Source organism: Lactuca saligna, chromosome 3, assembly GCF_052625555.1.
Source record: "Lactuca saligna cultivar CGN05327 chromosome 3, ASM5262555v1, whole genome shotgun sequence".
Taxonomy (NCBI): Eukaryota; Viridiplantae; Streptophyta; class Magnoliopsida; order Asterales; family Asteraceae; genus Lactuca; species Lactuca saligna.
In genome coordinates, this window is record NC_136419.1 from 198,607,667 (window position 1) to 198,630,744 (window position 23,078).

General features: G+C 37.1%; 1 non-coding gene across 1 annotated transcript; it reads right to left on the minus strand.

The window, feature by feature from the left end:
• Positions 1-4,279: 4,279 nt before the first annotated feature.
• LOC145038177 (small nucleolar RNA R71) lies at positions 4,280-4,386 on the minus strand. The gene has a single exon (XR_013679240.1). It is a non-coding gene; the product is annotated as a small nucleolar RNA R71 (small nucleolar RNA).
• Between the last annotated feature and the right edge of the window lie 18,692 nt (positions 4,387-23,078).

A 23,078-nucleotide genomic window follows, 5' to 3' on the forward strand; every position in this document is an offset into this window, starting at 1 on the left:
TATGGACTCCATTAAAACACATAAAGATCATGAATTAATCATATAAACAAGGAACTCCTATGATGTATCAATAACTCATAAGAACATGAATATTCATATCAACATTTCAAGAACATATGAACACATATGATCATGAAAAATTGATATTACCCATTGTAAATGGATTTGAACAACCATTACACCATCTAAACCAAGTTTTATAATACCAAAACAGTTTAGGGTAATGTTTCTAGTCCATTTCCAGTAGCACAAATCGAATTTCTGCATTCTGGATGACCAACTCGTCGAGTGCACTAACAGACTCGCCGAGTTGGTTGCATTTACACTTGGACTCGTCGAGTCCTCCCCATGGACTTGTCGAGTTCCCTTGTAGACAGCAGAAGAAAACCAATTTCTAACACTATTTTGCATTAAGTATTCACAAACAAGCCTAGGCTCTGATACCACTGATGGGTTTTGAGGATTCTAACACTTCATAAGTGTACATGCAACCCTAATAAACCTTGGATCTATGTTTGTCTAAATACATGAAAAATTTTGTTTCCAAGGTTCATAATCCTATCTAGCATACATGGGGAACTTTTATCTTAAAAGAATGGCTAGAATTACATACCTTGTAGTTGATTTTGATTCCTTGAAACCATGAGAGCCTAGCACCCTAAGTGTGATGCCTCAAATGCTTCACACAACACCAAATGCTTTTGGAATGACTTTTAAGAGAATACACACTCTAAAAATTGGCCTAGCCCTCTTCTTTCTTAGTGTAGCCGATTTTAGTAGATAATATGTTCCTTATATAGTGTGACACATCTAGGGTTACACCATGTAAACCCTAATGTGTCATGACTCTACATTTCCATGACCCATGGGTTTGTAACTCCCATGGAGCATCCATGGAGCATCCCATGGGTTTAACCCAACTTGATAATCCATGGAGCCTCTTAGCCTACTATATAAGTTATGGATGATTTACACAATCAATCCATATATTTAATTAGTTATCTTTTGATCACTTAAATAATTCTTTATCAAACTAATTAAATAATACTATTAATATACTAGAACTTATAATATATAAATAAACCACAATTGTTATTTCTCTCATTTAGTCTATCCAATTACATGGTGCCATGCAACCCAAATGGACGATGCCGGGTCGGGAAAAGTACAAACCATAAATAGTTATGGATTTAGACACCTTATCCAACGATAATAGGGTTCATGGTCGCATGAACAACAACAACACGTTGCTTCTTTGAGAACCCTTGAGTTGGCTGTCCTTTCTCTTACTTCCAGACTTTTGCTTCCTGCTCTTAAGCTTTAGGTTTAGTATACCTTTATAAGCTGTCACTTGTTGGTTTCCGTGCTCGTTCCTTCGGCTGGAGTTGTCAATACTATTTCAACCTCTATTGGTATTATTTGCTTTGAGTTGTGCCATAGCAGCGGTTACTGCCACTATTACAGCAGCTTGGAATGTAGCAGAGTCCATCCGCAGGAGTGGTGTCTCGTGGGTGTGCTTGTTATTTCTGTGGGATGACATTTTCCAGCTGCATGATGATAAGCCAGATCATAAGTAGTGATCGTCATTTCTGATTGTACTCTATAAATTTTACGTCTTGTCGTATGATTCTAATTGTTTCCATTTACATCCCTATGATGTATTTATCGTAGTAGGTACTCATGGATTTGCATTGAAAATTAAGTCTATCCATAGATTTCATAGATTACTTTGGTTTCGAGATCCTTAAGCTTCTAGCGGTTTCAGGGCCTTAGTTTTGCATATAAGTGAATTTGTGCAATAACATGGAATCAGGAAAGCACATAATTGCCTCATTAGTAAATACCATCATAGCACACAAAAGAGAATCATAGCAAATGGTAGGGGGGGGGGAGAAAATTGATCCTTATCATGGCGGGAAGTGTCTGGTGGTGGTTTTGATGGAGTGGTAGCAACCTGAAGATGGCTACTTGTTGCTCGGTGTGTCGTAGTCATGCCTCCCGAACTAACTGCCTCACTTAGGAGTCCCGATCACTTCCTCAAATTGTCGCTCAGTTCTCTCAACAGTTGCCCGCACTTGGTCCATTTGATTGTGGGTGATATTGCCATATTTATACTTATTTTTAGGCAATATTTAAGTACATTTTTTATTAATAAATTGATAATATGTTTAGAATAATGATACTTATGACTTTAAATTGTTATTTTTAGCCAATATAAAGGATTTTCAAAGAAAGGGACCAAAGGTGACAATATGCGTAACATGGGATGCTTGAAAGAGAAGAAAAGAATAAATTCACGATAAATACTTAATTCACGACGTGGCGATGAAGCCCACGACGTGGCATGGGGTTTCCAGAAGATAGACATCGCGACACAGAGGATTTCCTTGGAGGATATGGATTCCTTGAAGCCCACGACGTGGCATAGCTGGCCACGACCTGGCGCGGGTTTTTGAAGATTATTTAAGTTCTCCTGATTATTACGAAAGAAAAAAGCTTTTGGTAGAAGGAAAGAGTTCCAGGAGACGATTCAGAGCGAAAGAAGAGTTCTGGAAGAGGGTTTTCAACACCAAAAAGAATAGAGGTCTATATTTTAGTTAAATAAGAACATGTCTTTCATTATTTTTAGCTGTGTTGGCTTAGTTGCTATGATGAGCAGCTGAATCTAGCTACTCTTGTTTAGCTAGATGAACCTTTAAACTTATGAAGAGCTCAATGTTTATGGATTAATTTTAGTTGGTAAAAGTTGCTTGTGTTTGATTTGTATAACCTAGCATGCTATTGTTTGTTTCTCTAATTGCTTGATTGCATGTTCTGTGTAGCTTAGTGACCATTAAACTGCATGAACTTGTTTACCTAATGATTTAGTAAACATTTAATTGTTAGAGCTAGGATTGACCAATCTTAGTTAGTAATTAGAATAAATAGAGCTTAGCTGTGTTAGAGATCGTGTATTCTAACTATAATTGCGTTTATATTACAAATCTTACATAACATATTTACATTCATAATTAGTTTTGTGTTTAATTATGTGTGAACATTCATGGTTTGACATGAATTACTTAATTATTGGTAAAACTAGAACTAAATTACTAATACAACTAAAAACCAACTTAATAATCCATAATCATTAGATAGCCATAACGGAGAAGTGGATTCAAACTAAACAAGAGCGTGTTTTTATTTATTGAATTTGATTTAAGTTCATCTGATCTTGTAAAACCAGATAGAATCCCTTTTAAACTTGTTAATAATTAGGTTAATTTAATAGTAAGTGAATTAACTAGTAACATCGTTCCCTGTGATCGACACCCGACTTACCCAAACTATACTGTAATCTGACTAGGTACATTGCCTATAAGTGCATAGTTAGTTAAGTTTGTTAGATTATAAATATTAAAATTAGTGGGTAGTTTTGTGCACATCAAAGTTTTTGGCGCCATTGCCGGGGAACGACTTAGTTTTTAGCTTATTTATTTGCATTAAATTCATCGATACGTGGCCATATACGTGCCGCGACGTGGACAGTTAAAAAAAAAAGAAAATAAAACAAAATTTTTAGTTTATAGTTAGTTTTTCTTATTTTAGTTCAGTTTTACGTTTTTAGTTTAGCAAGTTGCACGAGTTCACGACCAGAAGCTCAAACACACACTTGGTGCCACCACTTGAAGATCCTGAGTCTGCACTTCACAAGAAAAAGACGCCCTTACAAGAATTGAAGTCAGCCTTTTCTAGGAAGTCGGGAAAGAAGATAGGAGAGTCAAGTTCATCAGCGAGGCATAAGAGCAATATTGAGCATTTGGATCATACACCCATCCAAACCGAGTCCGAAAGCGATACCGAGCCGAAATTTGAAGAACACACGAGCGAACCCAAGAATGAGCCAAGGAACGAGATGGCAGCAATTGAAGAAATGTCCATAGGAGCTTACAAGAAGTGGATCATAGAAGATGTGGGTCCCGGTTTAGTCCAACCTGCAATACCTGCCACTGCCACATTCGAGTTGAAGGGACACATATTGACTGCACTAAAGGACATCCCATTTTTCGGGAAAGATCATGAGGATGCTTTTAAGCATCTAGATGAAGTGAACGACATTGCGGACTACTTCAATGTCCCAAATGTCAATAGAAACACACTCTTGCTTAAGATGCTTCCCGTCACTTTCAAAGGAGCTGCTAAGGAGTGGTTAAAATCACTTCCACCTGGTACAATTACCACTTGGGCTCAAATGCGTGAGCAATTCTTGGACCAATTTTGCCCACCATCCTAGATAGCTACACTCAAGAAGGCAATAGCCAACTTTGAGCAACAGACAGGGGAGTCATTATACGAAGCATGGGGTCGGTACAAGGGCGTGCTCAGAAATTGCCCTCAACATGATCTAAATGTGCAACAAGAGATCTAAATCTTCTATGATGGGGTCAACGTTATGACGAGACAACTCCTTGACTCTCAAGGACCATTAACAAAGAAAAATCCAAGGGAGGTCGAGGAGTTAATTGAAGAATTCGCGAAGCACTCTTGCGAATACCACAACCCTAGGCAAGATGGAATCAAAGGCAGTGGAGGAGCCCAAACTGATGAAATAGCAGCTGTAATGGCCATGCTGAATTATATGGATCGAAGGATAAAATAAATGGACCAGTCAATACATGCCATAAGAGTGGGTTGCGAGAGATGTAGTGGTCCACACTTGACCAAGGACTGCAATGTAGATGAGTTTGGGAACAGGAAAGCTCAAGTGTGGTAGTCTATTGGGGATAAGTATGACGAGGACTGGAGGAAACCGAAGAAGGAGTGGCTGCCATATGAAGAGTATAAGAAGCAAAAAGAAGAGAGGTATAGGCAGACAGGTCGAGGCTTTTATCAAAAGGAGTAGCCACCAGCCGAGAAGAAACCCGACCTAGAGACCATTTTGATGAACTTTATGGAAGCTTCGGAAAAGAGACATGATGCCACTGATTCTGCTATTATGGAAAACAAACTTTATTAAAGAATCAGCAAGCCTCCATCCATAACCTTGAAGTACAGTTTGGTTAACTAGCCACTCTGGTTCACGAACAATTATCCCCGAAGAATCCCGAACTAAAGACCCAATCTCACGTAATGGCCATCGATATTGAAGAAGAAGCAATCTCTGAGTTCTTGGAGGCATTGGAAGAAGAACCACAACAGCCCGATCCAAAACCAAAGAAGTTAAAGTTCGAAAGTAAAGAAGTTGCTGAACCAGCTTCGCTACAACGTGGCACTCCAATGGCCACGACGTGGCGCATGTCTGATAAAAAATTCTTTGAACCCGTTCCCGCTTATCAGCCACTGTTTCCATTTCCAACCCGAGCTACACTTAGTCTACTGGAGAAGGAGCATTTAAAGTTTGTAAAGCATGTAAAGGGGATCCCAATTAATACTCCCTTTGTCGAGTCCTTATCCAAAGCTCCCGAGAACCAGAAATTACTGCAAGATTTGATAGACACTCGAAGGCAATTAAAGAAGTAGTCTACAGTGATTCTAAGTGAACAAACTTCAAAAGCTATGTTGGGAGAAACACCAGAAAAGATGGGGGATCCTGGACGCCTCACTCTTCCATGTGAGTTTGGGAATAAAATGAAGGTTAATGCTTTAGCCGATTCTGGGGCTAGCATTAATTTGATGCCTTTTTCATTTTATCAAAAATTGGAGATTCAGAAGATGAAGGCTACAAAAATGAAGATTCACATGGCGAATCGTTTGATGACACAACCCCGGGGCATAGTGTAGGATATTTTGGTAAAAATTGGAAAATTTGTTTTTCCAATAGACTTTGTAGTCTTGGACATGAAAGAAGATCCGGATGTTCGAATAATCCTTGGGCGTCCATTGCTTTACACTGCTGGAGCTCTTGTTGATATCCGCGAGTCTAAGATCACTTTGAGGGTTGGAGATGAACAAGAAGTTTTTGGGATAAAAGATGACTTTCAAGAAGATAAAGAAGAGGTGTTTACAATTAATGAAGAGAATGGACTAGAAGAACTGGAAAAGCTTATGGAAGAATAGATAAAGGCAGTTCATCAAGTCAAAAGGACAAAACCGAGGGAATCTGCTCCATACTTGACTAAAGTCATAGCTTACAAGAGTCCGCCTTCTTGGGTGAGCAAAGAGGATGAGGAAATGACAAGTGATGAAGAGGAGGTCACTTCAAGAGTAACAAAGTGGGTGGTGAAAGAAGAGGAGGATGCTATGGAGTGCAAGGAACAAACTAAGGGCACAAAACGCAAGCTTGAAGAAGAGGGCAAAACTAAAAAGGAGAATTCAAAGAAGGCATATAAAAGGCGAGTTCAAGCTTACAAGCGGCTGTACAAGGAACAAAAGATATTAATGGTGGATTCTTCAGAAGATTCAACGTAGAAGGGACGGAGTCCGACTCAAGACTCCAAGAAAAAGAAGCGCTTCTCGGGAGGCAACCCGAGTTTGGTTTGTATTTTCTTTTCTTTTAAATTTTTTTCTTTTTAATCAGGAAAGACATCAACTCATCATCTAATAACTGATAATTAGTAAAGAATTAGTTGTAGGGAACTTTAATTAATAAATGAGATGCAAATTAATTAGTTAACATGTGAGATTTTATTAAAATTTTGCAATTGGGCAGTTTCCACGACGTGGGCATAGCCAGCCACGTCGTGAGTCAAAATGGAAACACGAGACTAGATAACATATTTCAGGTCCATGATGTGGGCATAGCCAGCCACGTCGTGGCCTTTAAAAAATCAGGGGGGACCATTTCCTTAAAACCCTTTGACCAATAAGCCTCATTCTTTACTTGAAACTGCCGCACGAACGGGAACAATAAAACCCCACATCCGATTGTTTAATCTACTTCCAAAGTCCATTTAAGATCTTGCCAATTAATCTACTTCGTATGTGTTTTACTCATTATTTGTAGTTAGTTCTTCCAATCTTAAATTTTCATGGCTAGGGTTTAAGTGATTCACGAAATTAGTTGAATGTAGTGGTTGATTTTAGATTGCATGTCCCTTAAATGTCCATAGGAACAAATCCCAAGCACTAATTTTGGTAGAAATGGCAAATAAATGGACCGATCCAAGAACTGTGAACGACTACGGCCCACGACATGGCGTAGCCTGGCCACGTCGTGACTTCTGGCAGAACAGCATAAATTGTTTTAATGTTTTGGATGTTTGCTATTTTGGTTTGATTTTGTATGCAGAAATGCGACCACGACGAGCTGTTCCACAGGAGGAAAACCCGATAGATGTAGCAAGTATACATCCCTTATACCAGTTTCCTCAAAACATTCCCCGATCGTTGTTAACTACTTACGAGAATCGGCTTGGATGGCTCTACAATAGGGAATTTGCAATAGCCCCAATTATCGATTGGGGATGGCTTGGTGGAGTGGAATGGTAGCTGAGTTAGAACATTATTGGTCGAAGACATATGTTGGAGATCAATTTTCTTTCACTTGTCACGGGTGGAGGAATTTTTTTTCCATTCAAGAACGCGTGTACCGGGAATTGTCGGTAGAGTTTTCCTCTACCGTATGCTTCGAGGAACGCACCCTTGATTTCACCTACAACCGGGCACTTGTGTTTCGTTTAAGTGGTGTTTATAGAGAGTGTAGTCTTCGGGAATTCACTTGGCGTATGGGCCTTTATACCGAAGTGGAGACGCAATCTCCGTTTTTCATACCGTTCTTGCTTGGATGTGCAGTTCTGGTGGGGCATTTGTAGCCATGAGTACAACACTCGTGACTCGAGTGAGTCACAAATTGGGAATCTATTTTATTTATGGACTCTTATTACTCCGGGAGTTTGCTGTGATTTACCTTATATGTTGGGAAGGTTCATGGGGAAGAAAGCAGCCAATTCTAGGCCCGGGAACTCGATTATAGGGGGCATTTGGTTACTCGCCTGGCTAGGTCATATCATATTTTGACCCATGGCTTTGTGAGGATCTTACTCGATTCCTGGACACAGACTTGATCATTCAAGTCTTGAGTGTTATACGGGCGGTGGTGAACATTGTGGGTCATTTTGTTATACCGCCGATAGATGACGAGCAAGAGGAGGCGCAGCCAGGACAGCAACCACTAGCCAGACTGCAGCGTCGGAATGTGTGAGCGAGAGGTGAAGTTGAGAGAGAGCGTGCTGCTTTGCAGTATGTGCAGGGAGTGCCCACCGACCCTTTTCAGAGTCGGGTGGGAACGTATTTGGATAATCTACGGGGGCATGCCATTTACCATACCCAGCTTACTGAGGGTATTTATTCGCATTTGGGTGTGACCCGACCACCTTCTATGCCACCACAATATCCTTATTTTCCAACATGGGAGGAGCTATGGCATCCGCAGAATGACGGGACAGGGCCAAGTGGAGCGCAAGATCAAGATGATGATTGATTTTATTTTATTTTTGGCTAGTTTTTAGTTTTTTTTATGCTTGAATTTGGTGTGTAATGTACAACATTATTTAACTATGATGTTACTCTTTCTTTTGGGTTGCTCCATTTTTCAGATTAGCATTGGAATTCTCAGCAGCATATAAGGTTAACTTTCGAGTCGTGTCAAGGAAGCTTAGAGTCGTGAGTTGGAACCTATACTTCAAGATAAGTGTGGGGTATATTAGTAGGAAAGAGGTTACAGTTGGGAAATATATTTGCATACAAGCGTCTTAAACCATTTAGCCATTGGTCAAGTTGCTAGAGTAAATGAAACAAATAAGGCGTTTTCTGCTGATATCAAGTTTCCACGACGTGGAATCCTTACGCCACGTCGTGGCACTCATGCAATTTGAAGAAATTAATCAGTTTGGTGTTCGCGCTTTCATCCCATATCACGATGTGGCCAGTTACCTGCCACGACGTGTCCCAGTTTATCGCTGCCCATATTTTTACTTACAAACACCCACTTTGAAGAATTGAAGTTTCGAGTCATGTTCGTGGTTTATTTACATATTCACCCACTTCTACACCAAGTTTCTATTTTTGGAAGTCCATATTAAAGATGCACATTTTCCACACTTTTGGAGATGTTCACGCCACTATCCCAGGGGAGTCTGTTCCTTTTTCTCCCTTTTCTTTAATTTTGATTTATTTTTATGCATACAATGAGGGCATTGTATGAAATAAGTGTCGGGTAGGAGTAGAAAAAGTAAATTGCTAGATAATCATAGAATTTGATAGTAAAAATTGGAAATTTTGAAAAATTGAAATTTTTAATAATTGGAATCTAGTAATAATAATTTGAGTTAATTGTTAGTGTTGTGTGGGATGATCCGATGAAAGTTCAAATATTTAGTTGAGCCAATACATGTTGTAGTGCATTTGTGGCCTCCCTTATTTTAGTGAAATCATGGAACAAAAACATAACCCCGCTTGGTTTGAGGGATGCAATATGTTTAGTAGCCTAAACCTGAAATGTATCCAGGAAAATTATTATCATTAACTAATAAAGGTTGAGGTTGAGCGCCTCTGCTTAAGCATGTAGGTTTTGAGTGAAGAAAAAGTGAGGCACATGTAATATAAAAAAAAAGAGAGAGAATTACGAAAAAAGTTTGAAGAATTTTTGGAGCATCAAAGTTAAAGTATGAAGTTCAAAAGATCAAAATTCCAAGAAATTCAAAAGTTGAAGATACAAGAAATCAAATCAAATAAGGTGGTGAATTCAAAGAAATTAAAGATCAAATGTGAAGAAAGTGAAGAATTTAAAAGAGCTCCATATTGGTATCATAAATTGTAATTCTAGATTATGTATGCTTAGGATGCTCAACTAAAAATACCTTGAGGATAAAGAGGTTTTCTGCGGATGGATTCGGAGGGTTGCATAAAATGAGCATTGTTCGGAAAAAGTGGGCGAGTGTTTATGAAGATTGTGAGTATTTAAAGTATGGGGGGGTACTTTAGGAAAATTTTAGAAACAAATGCAGGCGTTGAGGTCTTGGCATAATGGCTGAACTAGAGTCTGATTGTTCTGTGTGGTGTTAGTAATTAAGAATTAAGTTTAAATTTGCTTGAGGGCAAGCAAAGCCTAAGTGTGGGGTATTTTGATATTGCCATATTTATACTTATTTTTAGGCAATATTTAAGTATATTTTTTTTATTAATAAATTGATAATATGTTTAGAATAATGATACTTATGACTTTAAATTGTTATTTTCAGCCAATATAAAGGATTTTCGAAGAAAGGGACCAAAAGTGACAATATGCGGAACATGGGAGACTTGAAAGATAAGAAAAGAATAAATTCACGATAAATACTTAATTCACGACGTGGCGATGAAGCCCATGACGTGGCATGGGGTTTCCAGAAGATAGACATCACGACACGGAGGATTTCCTTGGAGGATACGGATTACTTGAAGCCTACGACGTGGCACAGCTGGCCACGATGTGGCACGGGTTTTTGAAGATTATTTAAGTTCTCTTGATTATTACGAAAGAAGAAAGCTTTTGGTAGAAGGAAAGAGTTCCAGGAGACGATTCAGAGCGAAAGAAGAGTTATGGAAGAGGGTTTTCAACACCAAAAAGAACAGAGGTCTATATTTTACTTAAATAAGAACATGTCTTTCATTATTTTTAGCTGTGTTGGTTTAGTTGCTATGATGAGCAGCTGAATCTAGCTACTTTTGTTTAGCTAGATAAAGCTTTAACTTATGAAGAGCTCAATGTTTATGGATTAATTTTACTTGGTAAAAATTGCTTTTGTTTGATTTGTATAACCTAGCATTCTATTGTTTGTTTCTCTAATTGCTTGATTTCATGTTCTATGTAGCTTAGTGACCATTAAACTGCATGAAGTTGTTTACCTAATGATTTAGTGAACATTGAATTGTTAAAACTAGGATTGACCAATCTTAGTTAGTAATTAGAATAAATAGAGCTTAGCTGTGTTAGAGAGCGTGTATTGTGACTATAATTGCATTTATATTACAAATCTTACATAGCATATTTACATTCATAATTAGTTCTGTGTTTAATTATGTGTGAACATACATGGTTTGACATGAATTAGTTAATTATTGGTAAAATTAGAACTAAATTACTAATACAACTAAAAACCAACCTAATAATCCATAATCATTAGCTAGCCATAAGGGAGAAGTGGATTCAAACTAAACAAGATCGTATTTTTATTTATTGAATTTGATTTAAGTTCATCTGATCTTGTAAAACCAGATAAAACCCCTTTTAAACTTGTTAATAATTAGGCTAATTTAATAGTAAGTAAATTAACTAGTAACACCGTTCCCTGTGATCGACACCCGACTTACCCAAACTATATTGTAATCTGACTAGGTACACTGCCTACAAGTGCATAGTTAGTTAAGTTATAAATATTAAAATTAGTGGGTACTTTTGTGCACATCAGTGGGTGTACTGAGTTTGGTTGCCCATGTCTCGGGTGCACTGTACCATGAATGGGAGGGTCCGGTCTGCTGGTCCTTTATGACTAAGATCGAAGAGACCTCGTTTCCTACCGTAGTATGGTTGTATCCCCTGCTGGTGACTCCATCTCCCAATATCGTGTGCCCATGGTGGAATGGGGCCACCGGGGCCCATACAGTAAGTCGGTACTCTGACCCTACATGGAGGATTGATGACATCAAATTCTACATCCGGGTCATCATCATCATTTCCCTTGGGCTCTTCCTGTTCGAGGTCTAATATTGACTCAGCAGGTCCATCTGCAAGTTGTACTTCGTGTTCCTCCTTTGGTTCTTCCTTTGAGTCTCCTTCTGGGTCTTCCTCTGGGTCGATCCAACCTGCTATTCCCTGACTAGGGAGATAGGGGTTTCCTAGCTAATGATACTCGTATATAGGATATTACATGAAGGGGTATAAATAATAGCAACAAATAGCATACCAATTACTCCTATAGTAATTTAATTTTGGTTAGGTTTGGTTCTATAAGCTCTTTGGATAATTAAATGGTAACTCTTTGATTCATTATCCATCACAATTAATCCCGAACACATGTTGGTTGTATTTTAAATGAATGTAGTTGATCAGACTACGTTCACTCCCAATACGACTACATAACTGCCCATGTTTAATTGCGATGTTCAAATCCTCTGAAGACTTTTACTGTTCTTGTTGTGTTATTTCTCTTAAATGCACACAAAGGTATGTATTTTAATTACTATGTTCAGAGTTGTTTACTCCTGTTGTATTTATAGTTGCATATCTTGTATGATTAGATATGCTAGTTCACTATAAACAATTCTCTAATACAAATCTATCACACCCACGAACCAGACGGCGGAATCGTACGGGGGCTTGGCTTGACTTTCAACATTTTAGTATCATTACAGAGTATATAATTGAAACATAACATCATCATCATAACACATGTAGTATAATAATGTTCATAGTTTACATTGAGTATTGTAACTGAATATTACATGCGAAATAGTTTAAGTATGATGAAACAAAAAATACTAAACATCAGATAGTTTGTTCAACTCAACCTGCTTCAACGGTTACCTGAGAATACAAGTTAATTTAAAAATGTCAACATAAAAGTGTTGGTGAGTTCATAAGCATGTTTTTGAAAATGATTTGTATAACTTTGAAACTTCCAGAAAATCCTAAATTTTCTGAAAACAGTTTAGTATGTTTGTGTCAGATCTTCTGTTAATGCATGTGTGTTATAGTTTATTAGAATGTATCAAGATATTACTGAAATTATAAGGAGAACGCAAGGAGAATGCCTCCAGACAACCCGATGTTATCCGTAAACGAAAATGCTTATGTACCAACCCTTGAGGTTTAGTACTAGTACGAGTATGTTTCTGAGTAATCCAAGAGAAAAGAGAATGTCACCAGACAACCTGATGTTGTCTGTAATGTATGAAGTTGATTTCCCATGATTGATAAAATCGTAATGGATCTCTGTATGAGTCGTTATAACAATACATGATAATGACTATTCACTTCTCTTGGAATTTTTACAAATGCCGGTTTTAATTAAGATTTTGCCACCTTAGACTAGCCAAGTCTAACTGTGGTGAACAACTCTGGTGTGGGGGAGTCACCCCCGTATAGATCTATACATAAACTCTCGCTCTCCCTCCAGGAGACTCTGATTACAACTCTGGTGTGGGGGAGTCACCCCCGTATAGATCTATACACTTATTGGTGCCGACCGATAATTTCTCATTAAATCCCAATTATTACCCCATGAATCTGAATAACATTCTTTACAACCCGTTTGATGTTCACGTTAATATGAATAAAGCCTAACAAACACGAAAAAGGACACTGTGGACCACTAATCATGTGTCTCATTTATAGGCTATCGTGTATGCTTATAGATGCGTTAGCCCATCAAGCATATGATTGATTTGGACCATACTAGCAATGCAAATGGGCCAGTAAGGCCCAATAGCATGTAAAATCCATTGAGGGTCCCGTAGGAATGTAATTGGGTTATAGGAAGCCCAAATAACATCTTTTGATTATATTGGGCCTAATAATCATGAAATTGGACCACGAAGGCCCAATGGGCATAGTGAGTAACATTAGGCCCAATCATTGTATCATTTCTCCGTTCTTTGATATGTTTGTTATATAAAATTTGTTTTGCGCTTAGTATTTATTCTCAATAGTAAAACACTTGACGTTGGATTGTAACGACACTTTGGTTGTAAACATATATGATAAACTTAATATCTTTGGCCCAATTGTTTTAATATTAACATACTTTACCCAAAAATATTTATTTGACCATTTCAGCCAATTTTTCATAAAAATAACATTCTCAGCCAAATAAGCCAAAAACATTCCATTAAGGCCCAATCTAAGTAAAAATAAAATTTAGTACCCATTTTTGTTCAAAACTTACATTTATTGTTAATTTTTTGTGAAAATAACATTTTAAATCCGTTTTTGTCAAAAAAATCATTTTTAGCTTGATTTTTGTGAAAATACACATTTTCTTGTTTTTTATTTTTTATTTTTCTCACCCGATTGTTGGAAAATTTGTAGAAATATTATTGTAAGTCAAAATTTGGATCCGTAAACTCTGGAAGTTTAGAAAATTTTTGTGTACTTTGTTCACAATTTTTCTCATAATTTTTAATGGCATCAAACTAGTTTAAAATTTCTCACCATCGCAGATTAGTCCGAAATTATTTCAAATGTGATAGGCAGTTTTGTAAAATTCACCAAAAAACGTAGAAAAATCGTATGCAAACGTAAGAGTAGCCATTTTAAAGGTATAAATCTAAAAGTTTTGCATGTAAAACAGTTTTTAAAAATATTATCACTATGTTGGTCAAAACAGTCCGAGATTAGACCAAAACGTTTCTGTTAATGGTTGTTTTATGAGTTTACTTTATAGATCTTTGACCATAACCCTCATTTTTTCTATTTTAAGTGTATAAATCTCAGATCAAGAAGTTTACATTTATTATATGTGATAACACCTATTTTTCTCAAGGTTTTTAAGAAGATACAAGTGATAAACTTCGTGTTCTTAACATATTCTTAGATCTATGAAGTAAACAACACAAAATCACGAAATGCTTGAAGAAAACACACATAATCATGCATATACGCATAGATCTACACATAACACTTGTATTCTCCCTTAAAAACCAAGTAAAGACCGAAAATAGGGGGTATGAACTCACCTTTGGGTGATGGATCGGTTTTGATAAAAGAAGTGGAAGAAGATTTTTAATCCTAGCAAACTTTCTTGAGTAGATCTTGAACTTAGATGGTTCTAAGAACATGATCCACAAATATATGGGTGTAAGAGGATATTTTTGATGAGATCAAGAAGTTAAATCATAAATCTAAGCAAAAAATTACCAAAGTTGATGATCTAGGTGAAGATCCTCTTGAGACTACACACCAAAACTCGAAAATTTAGAGGAAGGTGGATGAGTTCTTGAGAGCTTTCCATGGAAGAAGATTTTGAACTTAGGTGGTTCAAGAGTTTGATAATCTTGATGAAAAACTCTTGAAAACACTCACCAAGTCGCATAATTTTTGAAGAAAAAGGAGGTAAGAAACTTTTGAGAGTTAGAGAGAACTTTGGAGATTGAAAATGGATGAAGTAGAGTGGGGTGAGGCCTCTCTCCAGTATAAGAAGAGAGGTAGGAGGAGAGAGATTAAGCATTATTGCATGAAGGATAATAGCTCTAGAAATATGTGATTACCTTGAAACATTTTGGTTAATTATGTGTTGTCAAGTTATTAGTAAAGCCCATTTTTTTTTTTTATAATTTGGGTCGGGAATGGGCTAAGAGGAAAGGGAGTGGGATCGTTTGGGCCATCGCTTGACTTAGCTCGAAATCATGAGTCCCAAAATGTGTATTTTTCGGCCCATTAGGCCCTTATGAAAGTTCACGGCCCTAAGATGCCCATGAATATAGTTTATGGCCCATTAGATTTAATGGCATCATTTATGGCCCAACATGGCCCATTCTAGATAACTTGAACTATTCTAGGCTCTAAGTAGTTAAATTAAATGTTTATTGGTACATTAGGCCCAATAAGAGGATCCTAGTCCAAATTAACTTGAATCGGGATTTCTAGGGTTTTCAATCCATATGAGATGTATTGTATTTGGTTTTGAACCTAAATCAAGAGTTTGGATTCAAATGGATGGTTTTGATTGAGCATAGAGTATGATTTTCACTTAGAGCACATACCTTACAATGGATGATGTTTGTATGAGAATAGAATTTCCTAGCTAAAAATGCTAGTTGTGACATCATCCCCCCAATAGAGGGAATTTCATCCCAAAATTCTTTCGAAAGGTAGGATCATGAATGAGAGAATAGGTGATGGTACTTCTACTTCATCTGATCTTCACGTTTCCATGTGAATTTCGGCCCATGCTTAGCGTCCCATCAAACCTACATAATTGGAATGTGGCTCTGTTTTGTACGCTTTACTTCCCTATCCAATATCTCGATAGGTTCTTCGACGAATAGGAGATTCCCGGTGATTTCAATCTAATCTAGAGGAATGACAAGAGTTTTATCATATAAGCACTTCTTTAATTTCGAGATGTGAAATACGGGGTATATGTTGCTGAGCTCCGAAGGTAGCTACAACTTATAACCTACTGGACCAATTCGCGCAAGAATCTTAAATGGTCCAATATAGCGCGGGTTCAGTTTTTCCCCATTTCACAAAGCTAATCATTCCTTTCGAGGGAAATAATTCCAATAGTACCCGGCCTCCTACTTGGAATTCCAGAGGTTTTCATCATTTGTCAGCATAACTCTTTTGTCTGTCTCTTAACGCTTGGAGCCGAGTTCTGATTTTTAGATTAATTTCTTTGTTGTTTCGCGAATGGTTTCTGGCCCCATGAGAATACTAGCGAGTGATATGAATTTATAACCATGAAAAGCCCCGAAAGGAGCAACCTTGATGCTCGTGCAATGGCCGTTATTGTATGAGAATTCAATCAAGGGCAACTGGGTATCCCATGGCTTGTAAAATTCAAACACCCAGACATGGAGCATGACTTCGAGTGGTTGAATGGTCCGGTCTCTTTAGCTATTGGTTTGAGGGTGGTAAGCAATGCTCATGACTAGCTATATTCCCATAGCCTTCCGAAGTGAATGTCAAAATCTTGAAGTAATACTGTTATCCCGATCTGAGATAATATATAATGATATTTTATGGAGTCTCACGATCTCTTTGATATAGATCCGTGTTAATCTTTTCCTCTTGTTTGATTTCTGTATTAGCAAGAAATAGGCACGTTGGGTTATCCTTTTGACGATCACACGGATAGCTCCCAACCCAACTCTTATAACAATCAGCCTCGCATTTCGACTTCGAGAGTTTTATCGATCCGTGCAGTGCTTCCTCCACGATATTCTCCGGCTCTAATGCTTTCAAGGTCGGTCGTAGATGATGACAGTGTTTGATTCTTGCTTCGTGAGCGGACGAGTATGTTATTGATTGTCACACCCCGCTAAAGCGGAAACGCAAGGTATGACAGCGATAACGGTTTCATTGCAAAAGATAAAGATACATCACCATAGCAGTATTTAAAAGTTTACAACCCATAGCTTCAAAAGAACAAAATACAAGTTTTTCAAAATAACATTGTTCAAAATATAGCTTCATAATAGCTTCAACACGATGCAGCATGCTCTATGATGATGAATCTTTACATCCACTTACTAATTATTTCCTGAAAAAGCATGTAAAACGAGCGTCAACTATGAAAATAGTTGGTGAGTATCACAAGTTTATAAAATCGAGCGTACAATAAGGCTTTTCGTAAATACAAGTACATTGCTTCAATGATAAACAAGTTGATTGCTATTAATGAATACAAGTTTATTGCTATAACGAGAAACGCGTTTGTATGTGTATGAGCAAACAATGAGTCTCAACCAAACCTATGACTGAAGCCCTATCGAGATCTATGCTTATCGTTCCATAGATGAATATGGTATCATGCACTCCAGCGATTCGGGCGAGTGAGGAGTTGTCAATTCCTAATAGCGCTATCCATAACGACCATTGGCTCAAAGAGTTAATGGTTAGAGATAAGGGAAGGGCCTTTGTACGATAAGTTCTCATGTTCCGTGTTGCATAGACATACATAAAGAAACATAGCAATACAATAGCAATCATGTTTGATACAATTCAATTTAAGTACAACATGCAAACAATAGTTTTTCTGGACATGCTTTTCCACCCCAAAACATAAAAAAACGAAAATAGGGGAGTGCGTGAATACTCACGATGTTTTGTGTAGACACAAGCGGTACTTCGGGATGCACCAACGTCTTACTACCGGGATCCTACGACACCAAACACACGCACTAGTGAGTTTCCATGTCGATATCTAATGCTAATATACTAAACTCTACATATAGGGAAATGCCAATTTATGTTTTAGTATTGGATTTATATCATTTTGTTACACTTTTTCTGATGTATTGAAATTTTACAAGTCGTGCGATTAATTACAACCTTGGAAGGTTAATTTTCCAAATTTTAAGTCTCAATAACAACATAAATTCACGAAAAATAGCATTCGAGGGATAAAAATTCTCAAACTTTTTATTTAACTGTTAATACACAATACTAAGCTGGGAAAATTATAAAAATGGATTTCCAAGCTGTTTAATTATATTTTATAATTTTTGAGCATTTATTTCAATAAAAATTGAAATAAATAGTAAACAGTTTCCAAAATTACCCAAACTTTTTATTTAATTGTTATTATACATAAATAGGCTGGGAAAAATATAAAATATATTTTTCAGTGGTTATTTGTATTTTTCCTTGTTTTATTCCTTTAAATAGTCATTAATTAAAGAAATATTATTAAACAGTTAAAATAAATTACCATAAATTTTTGTAACATCATTTACAGTATAAATATCTTGGGAAAAATATCAAAAGTGGTTTTCATAATGTATAAACTGGTTTTGGGTATTTATGTATATTTAAGTGAATTTTAGTGCAATTAACTTTAGAAAATAAGGGAAAAATAGTTTACAGTGGAGAAAAATATTCAAAATTTTTATGTAACCTCCTACTATATAATATGATATCCTGGCAAATTTTCATGAATTTTGGATAATCAGAACTATTTTTCCCATTTTTAAGCCATTATAATTACCAAAAATTGGGAAAAATAGCTAGACATGATGAAAAATCTTGAAATTATTTTCTTGAGTCACCCATCACAAGTAAGGTATGCGAAAATTGTTAGATACAATTTTCACATCCTAAAAAGTGGTTTTGTAATTTATCATGTCCTAAATAAAAGAAAATTAGAAATCATATGAAACAGTAACAAAAATTGCTGAAATTTGGTGAGGGGTCATTATTCCCCATAAGTATCATCCATGAATTTATTTAGGATTTATTGACCTCTGGAAGTATTTTATATGATTTATGCCCTTGGTTTTAGCAATAATTCTAATAAATCAAATAAATAACAAAAGCTCTTGAAATTTTCCAGATTATCTCATGCATGCAAGGGCTTTCAAAAGTAAAAATGTTAAGAATGTATTCAGAAGAGAAATGAGGGTAATGATTCCAAACAATTTAAGAAAAGTTGCATGCAATAATGCATGAAGTGTAGATGTGGCTGAGGTTCATGAATTTTTGTAGCCCATTCAGTGAGGTTTTAAGCCACGAAATTTCAACCATAACTCACTAGATATGTTAAGTTTCTAAGGTATTTTTCCTAAGATTTATGGTTGGGTTTAAGACCATTGTTTAAGCAAGATAAAAATAGTGATCACAGAAAAAGAGCTGTATGCGCAACCTTTTTGTAAAATCTGCCAAAAATCGGATATTTAATATTTTACAGTAAGACCAGTTGGGTTTGAAAGTTAACTCGTGGAACTAACCAATACAAAAAGAATATCATGATTTGGTTAAAAAATGACTGAGTTATGACTGTTCAAAGTCGAACAAAATAATCTGGCAGATTGCATGTTTGCTTGTGTGCATTTTTAGGGTATTTCAATAAGAACATCATGCATGTCCTTGGTAAGGCCCGATTTCTAACACATGCATGGAATGAATGAGCATCCAAGATGTACTAGAAATGGTTTAATGCTTTCGTTCATGCATGAACACACAAGAAATGGAGAAGAACATGAAATATTATGTTTTGATGTCACATGATCATATGTGCTTCTTTTCCACTCCTTGCATGGGTTTGATCCCGGATTTTCACCATCTTTAACACATGCATTGTGTTATGGTGAGAATCTACAAACCACAAGGGGAGAATAAAGATTTCTAGCCATGGAAAGGCATAGAATCCGAAAAGTAGAGAAGACTAAGAAGAAAAAGAGGTTTAACCATGAAACTATGGAAGAAGATGTTGTTGTTTACCTTGGTTTTGATCTTGAGAGAAGTAAGAACACTTCAATGGATTCAAAATCTGGAAATTTTGCAGAGGATTGAGAGGATTTTCGTGAGTTTAGAGAGAAGGAAGAAGAGAGTGAAGTGAGAGAGTGAAGTGGAAGAGGTGGAGTAAGGGTTTAGGCTTGATGATTGTGTTTTGGGGAAGAGAGAGGGCATGGGGAGAGGTGATGGCCGGTTTTTGCATGCCTTTTGGCCTCCTCTCTCCTAAATTTTAAACTTTATAAACTTCCCTCCCATATTTTATATAAAAACATTCATTTTTATAAAATGTTTATTAAGCAATTTGATTTATTTAAAAATCTTGTTTTCAACAAATAATTTATGATTAATACTTGTAATTTATATTTCTAGTTCATTGGTATAATCCATAATTTGATTAATATAATTTGATACTAGGAAGTTTATAGCCAAATTTTATAAAGTTTTTAAGCTTTATATTTTATAACTTTGGATTTTTGGCTCTTTAGGGTTTTTGGAACATTGTTTGGTATTCAACAACATGTTGAAGTATAATTAGAGTGTTTTAATTTATTTTTAGAGTTTTATACCCTATTTCAATTATAACAAAGTTTGAAGCTTATTCTAATTATAGTATTGGCATTTCCTATTGTAGCTAAGCAACTTACTAGAATTGTAAGTATCAAGTATATTAGTCCTAGACCTTAGTTGGATCCTAGTTTATGCAAGATTTTTGACCTAATTTATACTACTAGGTCATGGCATGTTGTGCATGAATGGTTATTATAAAGATGCATGAGTCCAAGAATGACCTGAATTGACAGTTGTCACAGTATCCCCCACTTAAAAAGAATTTCGTCCCGAAATTCATTCTATATCATCGCTTGTCATCGCATGGGAATAGTTGCGGATACTTTTCCTTTATGTAATCCTCGCGCTCCCAGGTGTACTCCGGCCCGCGTTTTGAGTTCCATCGAACTTTCACAATCGGGATCTTACTCCGCTTAAGTTGTTTTACCTCCCTGTCAAGGATTTCTATCGGTTCCTCAACGAAGCTCAGCTTATCATTGATCTTAATTTCCTCCAGGGGTACTATTAATGTTTCGTCGGCTAGACATTTCTTAAGGTTGGAGACGTGGAATGTGTCGTGAATGGCGCTTAACTCTTGGGGCAATTGGAGTTTATACGCTACCGGACCAATCCTTTCAAGGATTTCAAAGGGTCCAACATATCTCGGGCTTAGTTTTCCTTTCTTACCAAAACGCACAAGCCCTTTCCAAGGCGACACTTTTAAAAGTACCTTGTCTCCTACTTGGAATTCTAATGGTTTTCGACGATTATCCGCATAACTTTTCTGACGATCTCTAGCAGCTTTAAGCTTATCTTTGATGATAGTAATCTTGTCAGATGTTTCCTGGATAAGTTCGACTCTAGTCAACTGTCTGTCACCGATTTCTGTCCAGCATAAGGGCGAACGACACTTGCGTCCATACAATGCTTCATATGGAGCACATTGGATACTCGTGTGGTAACTGTTATTGTAGGAAAACTCAATTAGGGGCAAATGAGTATCCCAATTTCCTTTGAACTCAATGACACACGCTCGTAGCATGTCTTCCAATGTTTGTATTGTTCTCTCTGTTTGCCCATCTGTCTGAGGGTGGTAAGCTGTGCTCAAATCTATCTTGGTTCCTAGTGCCCTCTGTAACATCCACCAAAATCGAGATGTAAAACGACTATCTCTATCAGAAATGATAGATAGGGGTACACCATGCAGAGAAACAATTTTGTCGATGTAGATTTGGGCCAATTTTTCCATCTTGAAATCTTCTCGAATAGGGAGAAAGTGAGCGGATTTCGTCAGTCGATCCACTATGACCCAAATTGAGTCGTGACCTCTAGCAGTTCTAGGGAGTTTGGTAACGAAATCCATAGATATTTGCTCCCATTTCCATTGGGGAATTTCAGGTTGTTGCAACAACCCGGAAGGTTTCTGATGTTCAGCTTTGACTATTGAGCATGTCAAACACTTCCCGACGTACAAGGCAATATCCTTTTTCATTCCAGGCCACCAATAGTACTCTTTAAGATCCTTGTACATCTTATCTGCTCCAGGGTGGATGGAGTATTTAGATCGATGAGACTCTTCTAATACCATGTCTCTCAGGTTGTTAACCCTTGGAATCCAGACCCTGTCTTTAAAATAACGAACTCCATCAGGTTTGGTTTCAAATCTTTCTTCCAAACCATGTAAAGTTTCGCCTGGAAGATTTTCCTTGCATAACGCTTTCTCCTGGGCATTAATGATTTGAGATTTCAAGCTTGTCTGAATTACCATTCCCAAAGCTCTCACACGGGAAGGTTTCACTCTTACTTTCCTACTAAGAGCGTCGGCTACTACGTTAGCCTTTCCTGGGTGGTATCGTATCTCACAATCATAATCACTAAACAACTCTACCCATCTTCTCTGTCGCATGTTTAACATTTTCTGATCCAGGATATGCTGAAGGCTTTTGTGATCGGTATAAATGGTGCATTTGGTTCCGTACAAATAATGCCTCCATATCTTAAGGGCGAAAACTATTGCTCCTAGTTCTAGATCATGGGTGGTATAATTCTTCTCGTGCGGTTTGAGTTGTCTGGAAGCATATGCAATGACCCTATCTTTTTGCATTAGCACACATCCTAATCCTTGATGAGACGCATCACAATACACCACAAAGTTCTCTGATCCTTCTGGTAAAGCCAGAATTGGTGCATTGCACAGCTTGTTTTTCAGGATTTGAAACGCCTCTTCGTGTTTCTCTTCCCAGAGAAATTTTCTATCCTTTTGGGTCAAAGATGTTAATGGTTGAGCAATCCTAGAGAAATTCTCAATGAAGCGTCTGTAGTACCCAGCTAATCCTAGGAATTGTCGTATTTCTGTCGGGGTTTTGGGGGCCTCCCATTTCTTGATTGCCTCTATCTTAGCTGGATCTACATGGATTCCTCTTTCACCGATCACATGACCAAGAAAATGTACTTCCCGAATCCAAAATTCACACTTAGTGAACTTGGCATACAATTTTTGTTCCTTCAACAGCTCCAACACTAGCTTTAGATGTCTATTGTGATCTTCTTTGGTCCGCGAGTAAACAAGTATGTCATCGATAAAGACAATTATAAACCTGTCTAGGTATGGTCTACAGACCCTATTCATCAAATCCATGAATACAGCGGGTGCGTTCGTTAGTCCAAAAGGCATGACTAA